At 32.4% G+C, this 21,178-nt stretch overlaps 1 long non-coding RNA gene and 1 pseudogene across 2 annotated transcripts; one reads left to right on the top strand and one right to left on the bottom strand.

The window, feature by feature from the left end:
• The first annotated feature begins 7,036 nt into the window (after positions 1-7,036).
• Positions 7,037-15,893, top strand: LOC122418314 (nardilysin-like; annotated as a pseudogene).
• A 527-nt stretch (positions 15,894-16,420) lies between these two features.
• LOC122418074 (uncharacterized) lies at positions 16,421-19,607 on the bottom strand. Of its 2 annotated transcripts, none has more exons than XR_006262429.1 (3): positions 19,411-19,607; positions 18,757-19,059; positions 16,421-16,535 (listed from the first exon to the last, which is right to left on the bottom strand). It is a non-coding gene; the product is annotated as an uncharacterized lncRNA (long non-coding RNA). The 2 variants fall into 2 exon arrangements; XR_006262428.1 differs by lacking the exon at positions 16,421-16,535 and adding an exon at positions 18,073-18,484.
• Between the last annotated feature and the right edge of the window lie 1,571 nt (positions 19,608-21,178).

Raw genomic sequence — 21,178 nt, 5'->3', positions numbered from 1 at the left:
CCTCATCCTTCTTATTTGATTCGAACAGCTAAATCAATTGAAAAAAATTCCATCTAATTTACGTGCAGCATTAAAATTTATTATATCAATTCGAGGCCAAGTATTTTCTAATGAATTGAAAAAAGTTACCACTTGAATTACGTACAGCACTAAAATTTATGATATCAATCAGTGGACAAGTATTTTATTAGTAACTCCAAATTTTGACATTATTAAAATGTTCTAAGAAGCTTTTAAATCCAAAAAAAATTACATGAAAGCTAGTCATTCGTTACTCTATGGTGGCAAAGACTTATAAGAAAATCGATTTTTCTCAGACTTTCAGGATCCTTTGGTATTATTCACAAAATTCAACGTCGATTGGATCGATACAAATTATGTTTAAATATGTGTTAAAAGTACTTGTCCGGCCCATCACTATTCATTCAATAAAAAATCAATCATAAAAAAATGAAATTGTACGGCAGAATCTGGTTAAAAATTTGTTGAAATGCGATTCATTATTAGTTTAATGCTTTTAATAACAGTAGAGGTTAGTTCTTAGTCCGTATGGAATTCGTTCGCTGGAAGAATAAGTAGGAAGTAAAAATTGACATCATTGAATATAAACTGGAGAGTTATTTTGGAAGCTTGAACATATATATTATATACAATTTGTTTCATTTATCGATGCAGAATAAAATCCCTTGTATATTGCAGAATAATTTGTTTCTGTTTTTTATTAAATTAGTGCAACTAAGTAAAAATTACGTGAAGATAATTCTCTCAATTCCCTCTGCATGAATACTTGTGACTTGTGAACCATCAGTTCTAGACAAGCCCTGATTTTTATTTGGATAAACAATTTAAACGGAAAGTGATGGGCCGGACAAGTACTTTTAACACATATTTAAACATAATTTGTATCGATCCAATCGACGTTGAATTTTGTGAATAATACCAAAGGATCCTGAAAGTCTGAGAAAAATCGATTTTCTTATAAGTCTTTGCCACCATAGAGTAACGAATGACTAGCTTTCATGTAATTTTTTTTGGATTTAAAAGCTTCTTAGAACATTTTAATAATGTCAAAATTTGGAGTTACTAATAAAATACTTGTCCACTGATTGATATCATAAATTTTAGTGCTGTACGTAATTCAAGTGGTAACTTTTTTCAATTCATTAGAAAATACTTGGCCTCGAATTGATATAATAAATTTTAATGCTGCACGTAAATTAGATGGAATTTTTTTCAATTGATTTAGCTGTTCGAATCAAATAAGAAGGATGAGGCATCGGTTTGCATAATGATTTCAAACGCGATTTTTCGGTTTTTTATATTTTACTTGTTATTTGATTTTTTTGAACTTTAAAAAATAGATACAGGATATTTTTTTTTTAAACATAATGTTTTTTCTAGATTTGTGAAATTTTTTTCGAATTGTACTGTATTTTTTTTTATAAAATAATTTTTTTGACAATTTTTAAAGAAAATTTTTTTTAAAGTTTTTTTATGGATGGATTTATTAGCAAACGAGGGACCATCAATGTACTTGTCCCAACCTTTTTTTTCCTAGGGTTTGGAATATTTATCGAACAAATCGGAAACTTTCATTGAAAAATTGACGTTTTACGCATAGGAGCCACTAATCATTCATGATAATTATTTTCAAGAAAAAAGTTCTTGAAAAAAAAGTCATAACGGAAGTTACATGCAGTACTAAAATGTATTATATCAATTCGAGGCCAAGTATTTATCATTTATTCGAAATATTATCTCCGGCGACAAATGAGCGTTGAGAATCCTCGTCGGCTCAGAACGTTTTATCAAAATTACTAAAAAATTAATGGAAATAAAAAATCGCAGAATCTTTCTTTCGAATAATAAGAACGATGTCAAACCATTTCTTTTTAACCAGACCATATAAAAATCGTTAAAAATTCACATGAAAGTCATTCGTTACTTCAACAAGGTACAGACTTTAAAGAATCGATTCCCCTCCGACTTTCAGGATCCTCTGGTATTATTCACAACATTCAACTTCGATTGGATCGGTACAAATTATGTTCAAATACGTCTTAAACGTACTTGTCCGGCCCATCACTTTTTATTCAAATTGCTCATTCGAAAAAAAATGAGGGCTGTTCTATAATCCCAAATATAATAAAATGGATAAAAATAAAAATAATATATCCAAGTTATTTGAACTTGATTGTTTTCAGGTTCGTATAGCAATATCCACTTCTCATTTTCTTCAGGGAACACATACCATTCGGTAAGAACCAATGGAAATGAGAAATAATCAGGTACATTACAAGAAATTTTCGTACCTATTCAGCCGTGCAATGTTTTTTTTTCGATAGTCACGTACACATTTTGATAAATATCACTAGTCAAGTACGACACGTGGATTCCTGGAATTTGGAGAAAAATGATTTTGTTGTGAATTATGACTTCATACAATATAAATAGATTAATCAACTTCATCTTCCATTTTCGTTTCATTTTGACAAGAGCTATTTCAAGGAAAATTATTTTCTCGGGATTTACTGTTCCTTAATATTAACACATGGATTGACTTCGTTTTTGATTTTTTTTCGAATGAGCAATTTGAATAAAAAGTGATGGGCCGGACAAGTACGTTTAAGACGTATTTGAACATAATTTGTACCGATCCAATCGAAGTTGAATGTTGTGAATAATACCAGAGGATCCTGAAAGTCGGAGGGGAATCGATTCTTTAAAGTCTGTACCTTGTTGAAGTAACGAATGACTTTCATGTGAATTTTTAACGATTTTTATATGGTCTGGTTAAAAAGAAATGGTTTGACATCGTTCTTATTATTCGAAAGAAAGATTCTGCGATTTTTTATTTCCATTAATTTTTTAGTAATTTTGATAAAACGTTCTGAGCCGACGAGGATTCTCAACGCTCATTTGTCGCCGGAGATAATATTTCGAATAAATGATAAATACTTGGCCTCGAATTGATATAATACATTTTAGTACTGCACGTAACTTCCGTTATGACTTTTTTTTCAAGAACTTTTTTCTTGAAAATAATTATCATGAATGATTAGTGGCTCCTATGCGTAAAACGTCAATTTTTCAATGAAAGTTTCCGATTTGTTCGATAAATATTCCAAATTATCAATAAAAACTTGTCCTCCAATTAATATCATACATTTTTATACTGCATGTAACTTGGATAGTACATTTTTCAATTTGCTCAATATTTATGAATTTTTTTGAAAATTTTTTATTTTCCTTTATAGAACTTTTTTCGATTGTTTCTTATTTCTGTTGAATTTTTTTGAACTTAACAATTTTTCGTTTATTATTTCTATAGAATTTTTTTCCTGGTTTGTGTATTTCTTGGAACGAACAAAAAAATGAATTAATGATAATAGTTGTGTCGTAACATGGCCTGTGAATTTTTTTCAAGTTCACAGTGCACAAAAAGTAGTCAAATCAAACCGTGAAAACAGCATGAGTGCTGTAAAAAAATTGGAGACAAGTACATTTATGTTTTATGTAACCTCGACTGATGAATGAAACCCGACGTGTTACTCGTGTAGTCCAAAAAATAAATGCTCGATGATTTATAAGAAGTTGTTCGATCTATTCTCTGGAAACTTGCTTCAATAATGAGCAATTCATTACTAAAGGTTATAAAAAAAAACTATTTCAAACGTAATGAATAAAAAAAATGAATCTGTTAAATCTTGGTAATGTATGAAAAACATTTGGTTCAAAGGAACAAAAGGTTGTCAAATAAATGCAAAAGGGACGAGTACATCGGATGACGAATAGACAAAATTTTTAACATAATGGTATGTAAAAAAAATTACGAAACCAACTGTGTTTGAATAAAACAATTAAGAAAAGCTCTCACAAATCATGAAAAAACATTATATTAAAAAAATTAAAAATCTGGAATTATTTTGTAAAGGAAAAAAAATCAAATAGAACGTGAAAAATTCATTCTTACGGGAAGTATCCGGAACTTGAGAAAGTTCTAAAACTTGCTTCAAATGAGCAATTCATTACTAAAGGTTATAAAAAAACCATTTCAAACGTAATGAATAAAAAAAATGAATCTGCTAAATCCTGGTAGTGTATGAAAAACGTTTGGTGTTCAAATGAACAAAACGTTGTCAAATAAATGCAAGTGACGAGTACATCGGATGGCGAATGAAAAAAATTAAAAACATAATGGTATGTAAAAAAAATTATGAAACCAACTGTAAATAATTTCAACAACACAATTAAGAAAAGCTTTCACAAATCGTGAAAAAAATATTATATTTAGAAGAAATACAAATCCGTAATTATATTGTAAAGGAAAAAAAAATTCAAATAGAACGTGAGAAATTCATTCCTACGGGAAGCACCGGAACTTGAAAAAGTTCTAGTGAATCAAAAAGTTACCAAAAAATCGCATCAAAGGTAAAAGTCATTTGTTACTCTATGGTGACAGATACTTAGAAGAAAATCGATTCTTCTCAGACTTTCAGGATCCCTTGGTATTCACAATATTCGATGTCGATTTCGTGTCGGTACAAATTATGTTTAAATATGTGCTAAAAGTACTTGTCCGGCCCATCACTTTTCATTCAAATTGCTCATTCAAATAAAAATCAGGGCTCTTTTAGATCTAATGGATCATATGTATGCCTACAGAGGGAATTGAGAAAATTATCTCCAAGAGATTTTAACTTAATTGCATTCAATTTTTTTGTAATATACAAGAGATATTATTGTGTATTGATGAAAAAATACCCTTCGGACGATAAAAATTGTCAAGCTTCCAAATTAACTCTCCAGTTTATATTGAAATGACGGCAATTTTTACTTCACATTTCCTTCTTCAACCGAATTTTATTTGTTATAGCAACTAACCTATTCAATTACTGAAGATATTCAACTGATAATAAATCACATTTTAATAAATTTTCGAGAGGATTCGTCTGTATAATCTCGTTTTTTTTTATTATCACATACACAATTGCACTTTGTTAAAATCAACATAAAAACATGAGTGAATTGTTGCGAAGAAATAGTTGCTGCCGAGCATATATGAGATGATGTTCGAATTCAGGTGGGCGTGTAACGGCAGCGTTAATACTAGTTCCATAAAAATAATACATTAATTAAGGTCTAGTTTGATTCTTATTTGAATGAGCAATTTGAATGAAAAGTGATGGGCCGGACAAGTACTTTTAGCACATATTTAAACATAATTTGTACCGACACGAAATCGACATCGAATATTGTGAATACCAAGGGATCCTGAAAGTCTGAGAAGAATCGATTTTCTTCTAAGTATCTGTCACCATAGAGTAACAAATGACTTTTACCTTTGATGCGATTTTTTGGTAACTTTTTGATTCACTAGAACTTTTTCAAGTTCCGGTGCTTCCCGTAGGAATGAATTTCTCACGTTCTATTTGAATTTTTTTTTCCTTTTCAATATAATTACGGATTTGTATTTCTTCTAAATATAATATTTTTTTCACGATTTGTGAAAGCTTTTCTTAATTGTGTTGTTGAAATTATTTACAGTTGGTTTCATAATTTTTTTTACATACCATTATGTTTTTAATTTTTTTCATTCGCCATCCGATGTACTCGTCACTTGCATTTATTTGACAACGTTTTGTTCATTTGAACACCAAACGTTTTTCATACACTACCAGGATTTAGCAGATTCATTTTTTTTATTCATTACGTTTGAAATGGTTTTTTTATAACCTTTAGTAATGAATTGCTCATTTGAAGCAAGTTTTAGAACTTTCTCAAGTTCCGGATACTTCCCGTAAGAATGAATTTTTCACGTTCTATTTGATTTTTTTTCCTTTACAAAATAATTCCAGATTTTTAATTTTTTTAATATAATGTTTTTTCATGATTTGTGAGAGCTTTTCTTAATTGTTTTATTCAAACACAGTTGGTTTCGTAATTTTTTTTACATACCATTATGTTAAAAATTTTGTCTATTCGTCATCCGATGTACTCGTCCCTTTTGCATTTATTTGACAACCTTTTGTTCCTTTGAACCAAATGTTTTTCATACATTACCAAGATTTAACAGATTCATTTTTTTTATTCATTACGTTTGAAATAGTTTTTTTTTATAACCTTTAGTAATGAATTGCTCATTATTGAAGCAAGTTTCCAGAGAATAGATCGAACAACTTCTTATAAATCATCGAGCATTTATTTTTTGGACTACACGAGTAACACGTCGGGTTTCATTCATCAGTCGAGGTTACATAAAACATAAATGTACTTGTTTATTATTACAACAATGAACGAAATGTCCTCACGTAAATAATCAATTTTTTTCACAGCAAAGATATGTTGAGTGGTTTAAACTAAATTTTATTGATTTTCATTAATGAATTCTAATCAATATTGTTTTCAAATGAAGGCCGGCACCGGAGCTTTACCAGTGGAAGAATACATTTAAAGACACAAAACAAGACCGCTTGATAAGAAGTTCTCCATGGGTTATATATGCGAAGACACAAAACAAGATTTAGCATTCAATCATATATTTGATTTGACGACCACTGTTCAAAGTATATTCCAAGAGCTGTGCGAATGACTATAAAATTTCTCTATTCCATCGAAGATTGTTTCCAATTTATTAAATAAAAAAAAAAAAACAAATTCCAATTTATTAAGTAAAAAAAACAAATACTCGAATGCAGTTAACTTTGAATTTTGATAATGACATTTATCTGTTTGAATATCCAGAGTTATCAAATTACCAAATGGTTACCGCTCTCTTGATCGCTGATCCTAGTCCAGTTTCGTGTCAAGATGATTCTACCCTTGCTGTTAAAGATGGAGAACATGACCATGGTGATTGTAGATTATAATTTATTACTTATAGCCAAGCAATGATCGTCATTAACAATTTTTATTCACTAGCAAAAGCAGCGAGCGAAGATGAAGATGAGAGTGGGAGTGAAGAAAATGGAGAAAGTGATGAAGATGATGGTGTGGATGATGAGGATGACAGTGAGGATAACGAAGACGATGTAGATCAGATCGACAACGATGCTAAAGATGAATCAAGGGCTAAGGAAATTAAAAGAAAATGAAAAGAGAGGAAAAAATGGTAAATAATAAATCCTTGTCATTTGTCATTATTTTAAGAAAAAATAATACCAATTGACTGTTTTTCTTCTCTATTTCCATAATTTTGCAAATTCAGTGATGATTAAAGAAATATTTGTATGCATGATAAATGATTCCATTTTTTTATAATTTCATCGACATTCATATGGTATTCTAGAACTTTTTGAAAGTTATTCGAAAACTTGATATGCAGTTTCACTCCAAATTGTTTGTTGAGTTAATATTTTTTTTAGGCAGCTTGTGGATTGTGCATTGGCGTAGGGAGCTTCAGCGATCCTCCAGAAATACCTGGAATGGCTCATTTTTTGGAGCACATGGTGTTCATGGGATCTAAGAAATATCCACAGATATAGTATACATGTAGTGCGAAGGTAGTGCAAAGAGACAACTCTCTTCTTAAAATAAACTATTCAAGAATCGACAGCAATGACATTCGTTTTACAATGATTTAAGGAAAACGACTTCGACGCATTTATAAAAAAACATGGTGGTTCCGACAATGCGTATACCGAGTGCAAGAAAACAACGTTTTATTTTGAGATACAAGAAAAATTTCTGCACAGCGCACTCGATCGTTTTGCTCCATTTTTCATAAGTCCCTTGATAAAACGTGACGCTATTACTCGAGAACGAGAAGCAGTAGAGAGTGGTACGTTAGCAATGTCTTTTCTCTCATTGAATGTAGAAGCATGTCGACTTCACTCAATTCATAAAGTTTCATAGAATTTCAGATGGCGTTACCGTCCGATTTTCACAGGAAAGAACAGCTCTTCAGCAACTTAGCAAAAACTGGACATCCCGCGACCAAATTTGTTTGGGGTAACTTGATTACTCTCCGCGATAATGTTACGGATGACAAACTCTATGAGGAATTGCACAAATTTCGTCAACGTCATTATAGCGCTCATCGAATGACCGTAGCAATACAGGTTCGAGAAAAAATATTTTATTTTATGACTATACAGATGCAACTGATTTGTCAAAACAATATTTGTTGTGATTAACTCGTTCGATAAAATTGTTCTACAGGCGAGATTACCGCTCGACACACTGAAAAATTACGTTAAGGAGGGTTTTTCGAACGTACCGAATAACAATTTGCCTCCTACAAATTTTGACGAATATAAAGGCGCCGAATCATTCAAGACGTCGCGCTTCCATCGAATGTATAAAGTAAAACCCATCAAAGATGTTTGCCAGGTAAATTTCTCGGAAACGATGTTTCGTCCGTAGCCTTGAAGGCTTAAACGACACTGAAGAGAGAAAAAATGTGAACGGATTCCTGAACGAAATTCTCACACGCATTTTTCAACGTTTGCTAGGTTGAATTAACTTGGACAATGCCATCGCTTTTTTTTCATCTGTACAAGAGCAAACCACATCAATACGTCTCTTGGATTATCGGTCACGAGGGCAAGGGATCGTTGATCAGTTACTACGAAAAAAAATGTGGTGCTTGGATGTTTTCAGCGGAAATGGTGAAAAGCGGTTTCGAACATAGCTCCATGTACGCCCTTTTCAGTCTTACTCTCGTGCTCACCGACGAAGGTCGTAAAAATTTGAAGGATGTTCTCTACGCTGTTTATTCTTACATTAATCTTATGAGACGCGAAAGTCCCCAAAAACGTATTTACGACGAGATTCATAGAATTGAGGAAACCAATTTCAGGTAAAAATCAAATAACTGTAGATGCGAATCGTGCAATTTTAAATGAAACATTTCTTCTGTGTAATAATCCTAAACTGTATATTCGTTTGGATTTCCGAGCTTACACCTTTTTTCCCCATTTTTTCTTTTCAGTCAATATTTTTAAATGATTCGTTCATTCGTTCATTAATTGTTATAGATTTTCCGATGAAACACCGCCTGACCAGTACGTCGAGGATCTCTGCGAAAATATGCACTTTTACGCACCAGCTCATTTATATATAAATGGTTCCGAATTGTACTAATATTCGATAATATTCGAGTTTAACGAGGACGAGTTCAGCAAGGTTGAGCCGTGGTTCAAAACGAAATACGCAGACATTGAAATACCAGCCGATTGGATTAAGTGTTGGCAAAACGTAGAACCGTTTTCAGGCTTCCATTTACCGGAACCGAACATTTTTGTAACTGATGATTTTACCCTCGTACCAAAACCAGAGAAGCCATCAGACTATCCTGTCAAAGTTTATTCAGACTCTCTTTCCGAAGTTTGGTACAAACCTGACACGAAGTTCAGATTGCCCGAGTGTTATGAATTTTTTTATATATCACCGTTGGCCATTGCAGTCACCGGAAAAGTAAGGAAATAATGAACACCTCTCGTTCAAAAGAATGTTATTTTTAATTCAATCACGATTACCGTTTTCAATTTTGCTATGCTCGATCTATTCGTGGCGATTCTCAAGCAATTGTTAACTGAGGAATTATATCCAGCTACAGCAGCTGAGCTGCATTATACGATAATGTCTTGCGAGATGGGTCTTGTGGTCAAACTGAATGGATTCAATCAAAAATTATTTGTAAATATGATACTCACGAGAATTTGTGCAATATCGTGCTTCTACATTTTATCCAATCTTGTTGATTTAATTTTTCCAATATTTTAGCTCCTACTGGAAACGATAACAAAATACATAGCCAATTTTTCGAACCTCGTTACGGAAGAACTGTTCGAAGTTATGAAAGAAGAAGCATCGAAAGCGTACTACAATACGTTTACTAGGGAAAAAAAAGGTTGGGACAAGTACATTGATGGTCCCTCGTTTGCTGATAATTCCACCCATAAAAAAAACTTAAAAAAAATTTTTTTTTTAATTGTACAAAAAATTATTTCATAAAAAAAATTATTATTATATATTTTTTAAAGTGTCAAAAGAATCAAATAACAAGTAAAAAATAATAAAGCGAAAAATCGCCCTTGAAATCATTTTGGAAACCGATGCCTCATTCTTCTTATTTGATTCGAACAGCTAAATCAACTGAAAAAAACTCCATCTAATTTACGTGCGGCATTAAAATTTATTATATTAATTCGAGGCCAAGTATTTTCTAATGAATTGAAAAAAGTTACCATTTGAATTACGTGCAGCATTAAAATTTATGATATCAATCGGTGGACAAGTATTTTATTAGTAAATCCAAATTTTGACATTATTAAATTCTTCTAAGAAGCTTTTAAATCCAAAAAAATCACATGAAAGCTAGTCATTTCTTACTCTATGGTGGCAGAGACTTATAAGAAAATCGATTCTTCTCAGACTTTCAGGATCCTCTGGTATTATTCACAAAATTCGACGTCGATTGGATCGATACAAATTATGTTTAAATATGTGTTAAAAGTACTTGTCCGGCCCATCACTTTCCGTTTAAATTGTTTATCCAAATAAAATTCAGGGCTTGTCTAGAACTGATGGATCACAAGTATTCATGCAGAAGGAATTGAGAGAATTATCTTCAAGTAATTTTTACTTAATTGCACTAATTTAATAAAAAACGGAAACAAATTATTCTGCAATATAGAAGGGATATTATTGTGCATCGATAAATGAAAAAAATTGTACATAATGTATATGTTCAAGCTTCCAAAATAACTCTGCAGTTTACATTCGATGACGGCAATTTTTACTTCACACTTATTCTTCCAGCGAACGAGTTCCATTCGGAATAAGAACTAACCTATACTATTATTAAGAACATTAAATTAATAGTGAATCGCATTTCAACAAACTTTTAACGAGAATCTGCCGTGCCATTTCGTTTTTTTATGATTGATTCTTTATTGAATGAATAGTGACGGGCCGGACAAGTACTTTTAACACATATTTAAACATAATTTGTATCGATCCAATCGACGTCGAATTTTGTGAATAATACCAGAGGATCCTGAAAGTCTGAGAAGAATCGATTTTCTTATAAGTCTCTGCCACCATAGAGTAAGAAATGACTAGCTTTCATGTGATTTTTTTGGATTTAAAAGCTTCTTAGAAGAATTTAATAATGTCAAAATTTGGATTTACTAATAAAATACTTGTCCACCGATTGATATCATAAATTTTAATGCTGCACGTAATTCAAATGGTAACTTTTTTCAATTCATTAGAAAATACTTGGCCTCGAATTAATATAATAAATTTTAATGCCGCACGTAAATTAGATGGAGTTTTTTTCAGTTGATTTAGCTGTTCGAATCAAATAAGAAGAATGAGGCATCGGTTTCCAAAATGATTTCAAGGGCGATTTTTCGGTTTATTATTTTTTACTTGTTATTTGATTCTTTTGACACTTTAAAAAATATATAATAATAATTTTTTTTATGAAATAATTTTTTGTACAATTAAAAAAAAATTTTTTTTTAAGTTTTTTTTATGGGTGGAATTATCAGCAAACGAGGGACCATCAATGTACTTGTCCCAACCTTTTTTTTCCCTAGGGGAAGTTTATGGTTTGATATCACGTCTTTTTTCTCAAAAGATCCTTATTTATGTTCAGATGACTGTAAGATTTTAGTTTAAATTTCTATGAATTGTTTATAATTTTCGGCGTATAACGTTGGTTTTCACGAAAAAAGAACTATTTTTCGTCGAAATTGTACTGAAAATATTTCGATAGAGGTTTAGTCTTGGACTTTTGTGATTTTTCTCCTTGTCTTCTAATATGTTTCGTCCATTGGGAACTCAAGAGCATGGAGCAATGCGTGTTGCGGGCCGAGATATGATTTTCGGCTGATAACGTTAGGAAAAAGAAAGGAAAAGAGGAAAGATACATCAAATTCAAGACACAACATATCCAATAGAATTGGCCCTTTTTAAATGTTGCTTTTGCATTCTGAATCTAGACATTTTCGTGTCATTCAAAACGTGTCCCCGATGAAATATATTTCCAAAGTTTGCAAGTGGCCGCTGAGATCCAATTATCCAGTTTGATAGTTGCAGAAAAAAGGCACCCGGAAACATTTATTATGTCAGAACTCAAAGAAGCAAAAAAAACTGAGCGTACTTAATTCAACAGAGCAACCGAATTCAAAGACGTTTAAGGTACCTGCGCATTGGTTTTGGAGAAAAACAATTTCAGGAGAATTTAAAAATGAATTTAGAAATATAAAATCTCAGAATAAAATAGAAAACAGAAAATTTAGGAATTTAGAGAAGCTGAAGACGTTTGTGATGAATTTTTGAGATTACATGTTACGGTTGGAGTAAAGAATTTAAATGATTGGCACACATGCTGCGACACAAAAATATGAAAGTTTGGAGGTATTCGCTTCATACCGCAGTAATACAAACTTCAATAGTATTTAAAAAGAAATACTTTAAAACTTACTAAACCAAGTTCTATTACTCATTCTCATAATCAAAGATAGGGGGTGATACTTAACACACATATTTATGCACAGAAATTTCAGAGTTCGCAGGTATCTGCTGCGATTCAATGTATCTGCGCAATAAATTTTGAAGACAGCAATTTAAAATCTATCCATAAATGAGCAACTGAAGACTTCTGTGATGAGTGTTTACTTCATATATATGTTACAGTTAGTTTTAAAAAGTAAAATGAGTGACACAGTATATCAATTTTATAATTCGCAGATTTTTGCTGTATTTCCATAATCCAAATCTGTAGTATTATAGAGAAAAGTTGGCAAAAGTCATGATGTTACGTTGAAATTACATAGCGAACATTGTATTCAGAAATTCTGTATGTTCCCATGGATGTTACCAGGCATTATATTTGATCGCATCCAAAACTGAGCAACTGTAGACTTAGCGTAATGAATCTTTTCACTAATAATTCCACATTTGTAGTTTGCAAAGTGAGAATACTCAATATTACCATAATTAAAGATAGGAGGTGATACTTAGCACATATATTTATCCACAGAAATTTTAAAGTTCGCAGCTATCTGCTGCAATTCAATGTATCTGCGCAATGAGTTTGGGAAACAGCCATTTCAAATCAAATTTCAAAGCATAAATGAGCAACTGAAGACTTTTCTAATGAATTTTTCACTTCATATTTATATTGCAGTGAGAGTCAAAAAGTAAAATGAATGGCAAAGTATATAAATTTTATAGTTTGCAGATTTTTGCTGTATTTCAATGATCCAAATCTATATAGTATTATAGTGAAAAGTTGTTCAAAGTCATGATGTTACATTAAAATGACATAGTGCACATAACATTTAGAAATTCTGTAGGTTTCCATGATGTTGGCAGGCATTATACTCAATCGCATCCAAAACTGAGCAACTGTAGACATATCGTAATGAATGTTTTCACCAATAATTCCACATTTGCAGTTTGCGGAGTAGGAATACTCAACATACACGTTATTTCATAAGTATTGTTGTCAAAATTTGTGTTTGCCTACCGCATTCCGAAGATTCAACTTTTCATACTATCAGCAAAAAAAACATCCAAAGACTTTTTGGAACAAGTTTCAAAATTTATTACTCGACAGACCAGGTGGAAAAAGTATAACTACACTTATATCAACACTAGAAACTGTTTTGAGAATCAGATATACAAAATGTGCGATTGATGATCATAGTCGGAAACCACTTGAATTACGTTACCACAATCAGCATGAAGAAATATTAGAAAATCATAGGACACATATTAGGAAACCAATTAATAATAGGTATCCATCCGCTGCAAACCGATGGAGTCAAAACAAGGATCGGATAGAGCAGAGCCAAACTCAATAGGAAGCAAAATATGGGAATATTCAAAAATAATGATGACACAAGAAATAGATTAGAAAACATTTATTCGATTGGAGTTTCTCACATTATATATACTAACAGTTCTGTATGTTCTTGTTTTATTAAATATCAACCATAATATTTCAGATCGCAAAAAGAAAATTTGACGTTATAGGTTGACGAACATTTTTTCTTACAACTTCCAGACCTATTTTTGATGAACTGATTTGCCTTATTTATATTATTCACTAACTATGCGAACGTTTGTTACATTTGTCCCGCACTTCGTAACGTCAAACCCCGGCCGGTTCGTTACCACACAGCTATCAAAGGGAACTCGTATATATGACCTACATTATTACATATGATATTTTATCACGCAACTGATGATATATTTACACTGGACAATATTCCGCGAACTCTGGTTTAATTGAAAGATTATCTCAGTTGACACTTATTTCCAAACGAACGAAATAATGAAATCTTGAAAAGTTTCGTTGACATATGCATCCTCACATTTTTTTATATTTTTTAGCACACACAGATCATAGTCTACATTTACGCGGCCGCTTTTATACCGGTTTAGTATACCACAAGTTTTAACAAAATAAATATTAACCACTTTTCACTAACCATTTTCATTTATTAATTAGAGTCTGCACACAAAAGCACTTTGGGGATTATAACCTCACCTGTCAAAATGACGTTCAGTATGAAAACAAGTTTCTGGTGGTTTCGGATGTGCGTATCGATGTATTGATATCATATAACCTATTTACAAATGATATAAATGATAAACTTATTTTCACTCAAACGAATTAATGAAATCTTAAAAAGTTTCGTCGACATGCATTTCATTTTTATTTTATTCTTTTTCACACACAGATCACAGACTACATTTACGCGACTGCTTTTATACCGGTTTAGTTTAGCATTCCACAGGTTTTAATACTATGCACTTCGTTAGATGACGAAAGTTTTTTTTATTTATCCCACACGCATTCCATAGTGTCAAAACTCTGTTTATACGATGATCGAAAACTGACACATGGTTTATATATAATATAATATTCACGGAGTCTGAGCGCGGTCGGGGTAAGACTCAATAGTTAGAAGGCCTAAAATGGCGAACAGGCATTCTGTATAACGCATATATAGATATACAGAATGCCTGTTCGCTATTTTAGGCCTTCTAACACTTGAGCCTCACCCGCGGTCGGCCTAGCAGCTGGAGGAGCCGACATCGTTGAGCCAATCAGAATGCGTAGAGGCAACAACTCTACTACTACTAACTACGTCAAAACGCGTATACGTATACGTCGAACTCGTGATGTGTCAGTAACTTTTGCATAATCTTGAGCCCGTGCAAAGTTTTTTATCAGCAATTACGCCACCGATCGTGTTGATTTTGGGCGCAATCTAAAGAGAATTTCTTAATTAGCTGAAAGTTCAATTTTCAAAGCCTTAGATGACTCATAACTTCGGTAATTCAAAAAAATCACTTGCCAATTTTACCCCCACCACGGCGAATCGTTTTATTCAGAGAAAGTATACTCGGCGTGAGTCTCGGGCCAGCAGACGACAGGGCTGTCAATGTACTTGTCCCGAGACTCTACCGAGTCTCTTGATAAAGCCAGGAAAGCTTATTAAGTAGGTTGAAAATTTATCATTGCTTGTATTCCTCAATTATAGTTCCGTAGACGTAGTTTTCCTAGGACATTCAGGAAACATTATACTTTGTCGGTGAAGAGCATTTTCTTTTTTTTTTACTCGGAGAATTATCGCACAGAGATTTTCGTCTGATATCATTGAAAGGAAAGGTCTGATCATATTTTCAACTTTTTCGTGTAAGGGGACCCTTGGTTAGCCGAAAAATTAGTCTGAATTTTTGTTTCTCGGTCCATGATTTAATAGACAAAATAACCTTATTTCTGAATATTAGCCAAAAGTAGATTTGGAATAAACTTATCAATAGAAATCATGCTGTTAAATTTTTCTAGAGATGTAAGGATGCTGATACTCATGCTCGTTTATTGGCCGGCCATCGATCGAAAATGCATTAATTTACCATAGCTTTCAATTGTTTCAATTTTAAGTAGCCTTAACTGTCGAAGACTGTTTTATAAATAGCGCATTTTTGTTTTCTCTTCGTCATCACAGGTACGAAGGCGCGGCGCACACATCGGGACTCCTCAATCCAGTCCTTACGTCTATTTTTAACTAATTGACACTTTATTGTTGATCGTTAATCTAATCGGCGCAATATCATCTAATTCTTGAAGATCCCGCCTGACATTTCTGAAAAGGAAAAAACGATGAATATTTTGAATTTTCGAACTCGAATGCTTTCGTCAAATTTTCTAATGGAAAATTATATATAACGTTAGATATCCCGTTTATTATCTTTTGCAAGAAAGAAAGCAGCCTTTTTGATACAACCTCAATTCGGAAGCGGGCGTGAGCGATAATTGCGCTGGTTGGCCGGCGATGGCAGAACAATGTGTAGAGCAGCATACCATTGTGCATGTACAATGATAATATTATTGTAAAATATATTTAATAATATGGACTTACATAAAAGGAAGTTTGTTTTTACACGTCGTTTTCCGAATGATGCCTCGGGCTGTCGAATTGTTCAGATATTAACGAGGCACAGTGATGAATTTAACGAGGGTTGAAGGGAGAAAAACAAAATGTTCGAACAATCGTTTCGGACTGAAAAGAGCAAAAATAAAACAAAAAAGTAAGCACCCTCGATATTCGTCAAATAAAGCGTGGGTATCAAAATTCAAGGAAGAGGAGAATAACGAGAGAAACATCGTGCATTATTTGGCAATCGTTATTATTTTTATACACGAATTCCTCAGTAAATGAATATTTTGAATTGAAAATTCAAAACGAATAAAATAAAACTGAATAACATCCGTTTGGAATTGTAATTACGTCTTATTGTCAAGGGTTCACAAAGAAAAACAAAAAAAAATGACAAAAATGTTCGTTGTCTCGCTCACTGCTATGCGAAATACAAATTTTCACGACTCAAAATGCTCAATGTTTTGAAAAAAATGTGAGTTACACAGCGTTATTCTCCTTTCATCACAGAAGAAGGTAAAACTTATTTTTCACAAAATATCAAGGATGTCCAAATAAACCGTGTATCTGCTTTTCAGTCACCTCTTTCGCACTCAAGCAACTGACAGATCACTTAAGCACGTACAGAGTCGTTCTTGCTTTCATATGTTTTAATGCACCTTAAAGGAGAAAAAAAAACCGAAAACCCTCATTTTTTTTTCAAACATTTCATTTTTTTTCTACTCGTCCCATATTGAATATGTTGTTATTATTATTATTATATATATGAACGGTTGTGAGCGTACAGATAAATTATATATGATCGATGGACTACATATTTAGTGAATCCACACTTGATGAGACACCGAACTTCGATATTAGTTCGTTCTGCGTTACTTTCAATTTTCAAATCATTCGTTTTTAATATCATTATTATGCAGGAATTTTATTAAATACTTGTGAATGAAAGACGTAAAAATAACACAATTGCTTCGAAATTGTACATATTTGTAAAGTATTTGAACAGAAAAAACGTCTTCTCGATGTGCAATGGTAATAACTCCTTAGCGCGGTAAAACGTTGGTCGATAAAAATTTGAATCATCAATTTTTTCAACAAATTTTAATCATCAATATTTTGGTGCATTGTCATAAAATCTAATTTCTTGTTTTCAGCAGCGTTTTTTATTTAATTTCAATATGAGCACAATGTAAAATTCTGTGATGGAAGAACGTACGATGATTGTACAATTTTCAGAGACTCGGGAGTGTTTCCCATAGAAAAGAATCGAGCAATTAGACAACGTGATAACGTTGATTTCCGATAGGGCATGGACTTTGAATTATCAACGGTGTGTCTCGTTGGGTGGAGGTTTCTACTAGTTTCTAGTTTACTCTAGCGTTACACATTAATTAAATAATTATAATATCAACAATATTAAATATATAAGCTTGATTCTTCCGGGTAGATATTGCTCGTGGATTAAGAGAACAAACAAAATATCTTTTATAAACACCGTCTCTGCTGAGCGTATTGGTTGGTGCAATCGATGTGAATTTTCTGGATTTGGAAGAAGTCCGATGATAATGGAAGATTTAAAAATTATTTATTTAAAAATATTTATTGATTTAAAAATTTTATTACTGTTTTTTCCTCAAAAAATAAAAAATATGTGTCGTAAGAAAGTGTTTGATTAAATAAAAAATTTACGTTTGAACAGTTTATTCTTTCTTCAAGTGTTTTGATGCAACACCCACATCTTGATTGCTATTTGAATAAACCCTCGAGAAAATGTCAGGTACTCTGTTTTTATGACTCAGTGAAAGAAGAAAGCGTAAAGTATTTAATATCTATATTTGAATATTTCTTCATTTATCACGGATAGTAAGTCTTCTCCCATTTTGGATTGTGCTTGTCTCTTCGCACAGCTCTTGGAATATACTTTGAACAGTGGTCGTCAAATCAAATATATGATTGAATGCTAAATCTTGTTTTGTGTCTTCGCATATATAACCCATGGAGAACTTCTTATCAAGCGGTCTTGTTTTGTGTCTTTAAATGTATTCTTCCACTGGTAAAGCTCCGGTGCCGGCCTTCATTTGAAAACAATATTGATTAGAATTCATTAATGAAAATCAATAAAATTTAGTTTAAACCACTCAACATATCTTTGCTGTGAAAAAAATTGATTATTTACGTGAGGACATTTCGTTCATTGTTGTAATAATAAATTTTTAATATGAATCTCTACAAAATTTCTGAAAAGGCTTAATTTTGATGAGAAAAAATATTTTGGTTCTTTCATGTGGGCGTTCAATATTTTCATATGACACATCGCTTATTAAGAAGAAAAAATAGAACGAACCTATGACGAGGTCTGTTAGATAGCAAATATTTGAAATTTTCTTCGAGTCGGATTCTTTTCATATCACCAGCAACATTACAACGAGTCCCTCGCCATGTTGTAGATAGGGCTTCATTTGCACGCCTTCTCTTCCGCGTGGTTGATTCACGTAAAATTTGACAAGATGCTCGAGAACTTTTGCGTTGAGCCCGTGCACTTTTCATATTCAATTTCGTCAAACAACTTCATCGGTTCAGACATCCAACAGATATTTCGTCGAGGATTCTCGTCGTTGTGCCTACTGTGCATGAGAATGGTGTTCACCTGATATTAAAAAAAACTACTGCCATAATTATAAAACAAAATATTAACTAAAAGAGTCTACTAGTTTACGCGATTTTTTTCCTTTAATATATTTTTCCCACGCAATTTTATTAAAAAAATTTATTTTGATTTCGGTTAATAATGAGACAAATTAAGTAACGATGATATGAAAAATGATTATATAGAAATTGATCTATCAACAATAGGCGTGAGGAGTAAAAAGAAATAAGCGAAATGTATCTCCACTGTCGAGCGAGGTTAAAACTCAAAAAAATAATAACATAATGATAATATAATCCTACTTTGATTATTTCACGGGAAAGAATATGAAAAATGTATATGTATTCTTACCGATGTTGTTAACTAGAGATCATATTTCCACAATGAATGCATAATCCATCTAGCACCTCACATGTTTGGCACATTGTAGTTATAAGCGGAATGTAACTCCACTGTCGAGCGAGGTTATATTTTTGTCATTTTTCAGAATATAAATTCTTAGAGAAAAACAAAAATTTGAAGTTTCCTTGTTCCAGATTCAGAATTTATCTTCTCGCAGATACTGCAGTTCAACGTTTACCCAGCACCATTAAAACAAATTCACCATTTTATATTGTATAGAAATGTTTTATGAGAAATTCCCCATTCACAGAAGAACATTTCTCAAATTATTTTGAAAATTTTTATCCATACCGTAAACTGTGCTGTAGCTCCAAGAAAAATCGAAATTTCCTGTATTCTTTCTTATCGTTTTTTGACTTGTTAGTGATTCGAGATACTCGATTTGGATATTTGAAAAATCTTGCATCAAAACGTCGTTTGTAGTTTCATTGGAATTTCCAGAATTGCCATGATTCATACTAGGGTTTGTTTTCCAGGCGTGCTTCCCGTTTCACCATTTCTGTATACTTGTGACTTACTTTCAATTTTTTTTCGGAGGCGCTTGAGAAAATCGTCTTGGCATTATCCGATGACCGCTCGATTTTTTAGTAATGCATGCAGTGAAAATTTTTAACAAAAACGGGCTCCGAAATAAAACAACCATTCGTCTTGGTATGAGCGGTAAGGAAACACGCATACTAGTGCACGTATGCTACACGTACATCCAATATGGAAGATGGATCAGCTGCGTATCACACCAACACACATCAGCTGCGCTCACACCCGGCACATTTCGAGTATCGGTATTTTTATTAATTTTTCACTTTTTATAATAAATATTTCTAGGTGGTTGTGTGGTGGTCCCGGATAGCGTAATTAAAACACTTGGTATTCAATATTTTTCGATGAATAAACAATTTTTAATTTCGACATAAAGTTAGCCGGCCAAAATTAATTTCGTTCAAAATAATTCACCTGGAAAGCTTCATCGATGCAGAATTGTTTGGTGGTTCAAAATTGATAATTTAAAACTTTTGGTAATTTGTAGATTACTCAATAAATATTCGTTAAAAAATTTAGCTTTCGCAGTCAGGTCATTTTTTTTCTTCACAAAAAAGTTTAGATGATAAAATTCAATGTCTAAGTTTTTAATTTTTCGCAGTTTGAAAGTTTACATGAATGGTATATCTTAATCAACACATCACAGAATTTTATTTTCATTATTTCGCAGAGTGTGATATCCAAACCAACAGGCGCAGGCATTTCTACGGATGAAGCCTACTTAGGAGATTAAGTTGACCCTGAAGAAAATTCAGTTCGGATTCTACCACCGGCTTCTATGGTGATTCTGAGTGCTACAACTTTGGACACTCAGATGAATTGAGCCATCGTTAGAATGATGAAAGGAAAAAGTTTTTAATTGTTTCGCAGTTTGAAAATTTACATGATGGTATATCTTAATCAACACATCGCAGAATTTAATTTCCATTATTTCGCAGAGTGTGATATCCAAACCAACAGGCGAAGGCATTTCTATGAATGAAGTCTACTTAGGAGATTAAGTTGACGCTGAAGAAAATTCAGTTCGGATTTTACACCGGCTTCTATGGTGATTCTGAGTTCTACAACTTTGGACACTCAGATGAATTGAGCCATCGTTAGAATGATGAAAGGAAATTATAATATAGTGCTTATGAAGCAAATTGTAGTCAAAAAAGGAGGAGCATCGGAGATAGCA

This window comes from Venturia canescens, chromosome 11 (assembly GCF_019457755.1).
Source record: "Venturia canescens isolate UGA chromosome 11, ASM1945775v1, whole genome shotgun sequence".
Taxonomy (NCBI): Eukaryota; Metazoa; Arthropoda; class Insecta; order Hymenoptera; family Ichneumonidae; genus Venturia; species Venturia canescens.
Note: the sequence above shows the minus strand (reverse complement) of the source record. Positions and strands in the feature narration are given on the sequence as shown.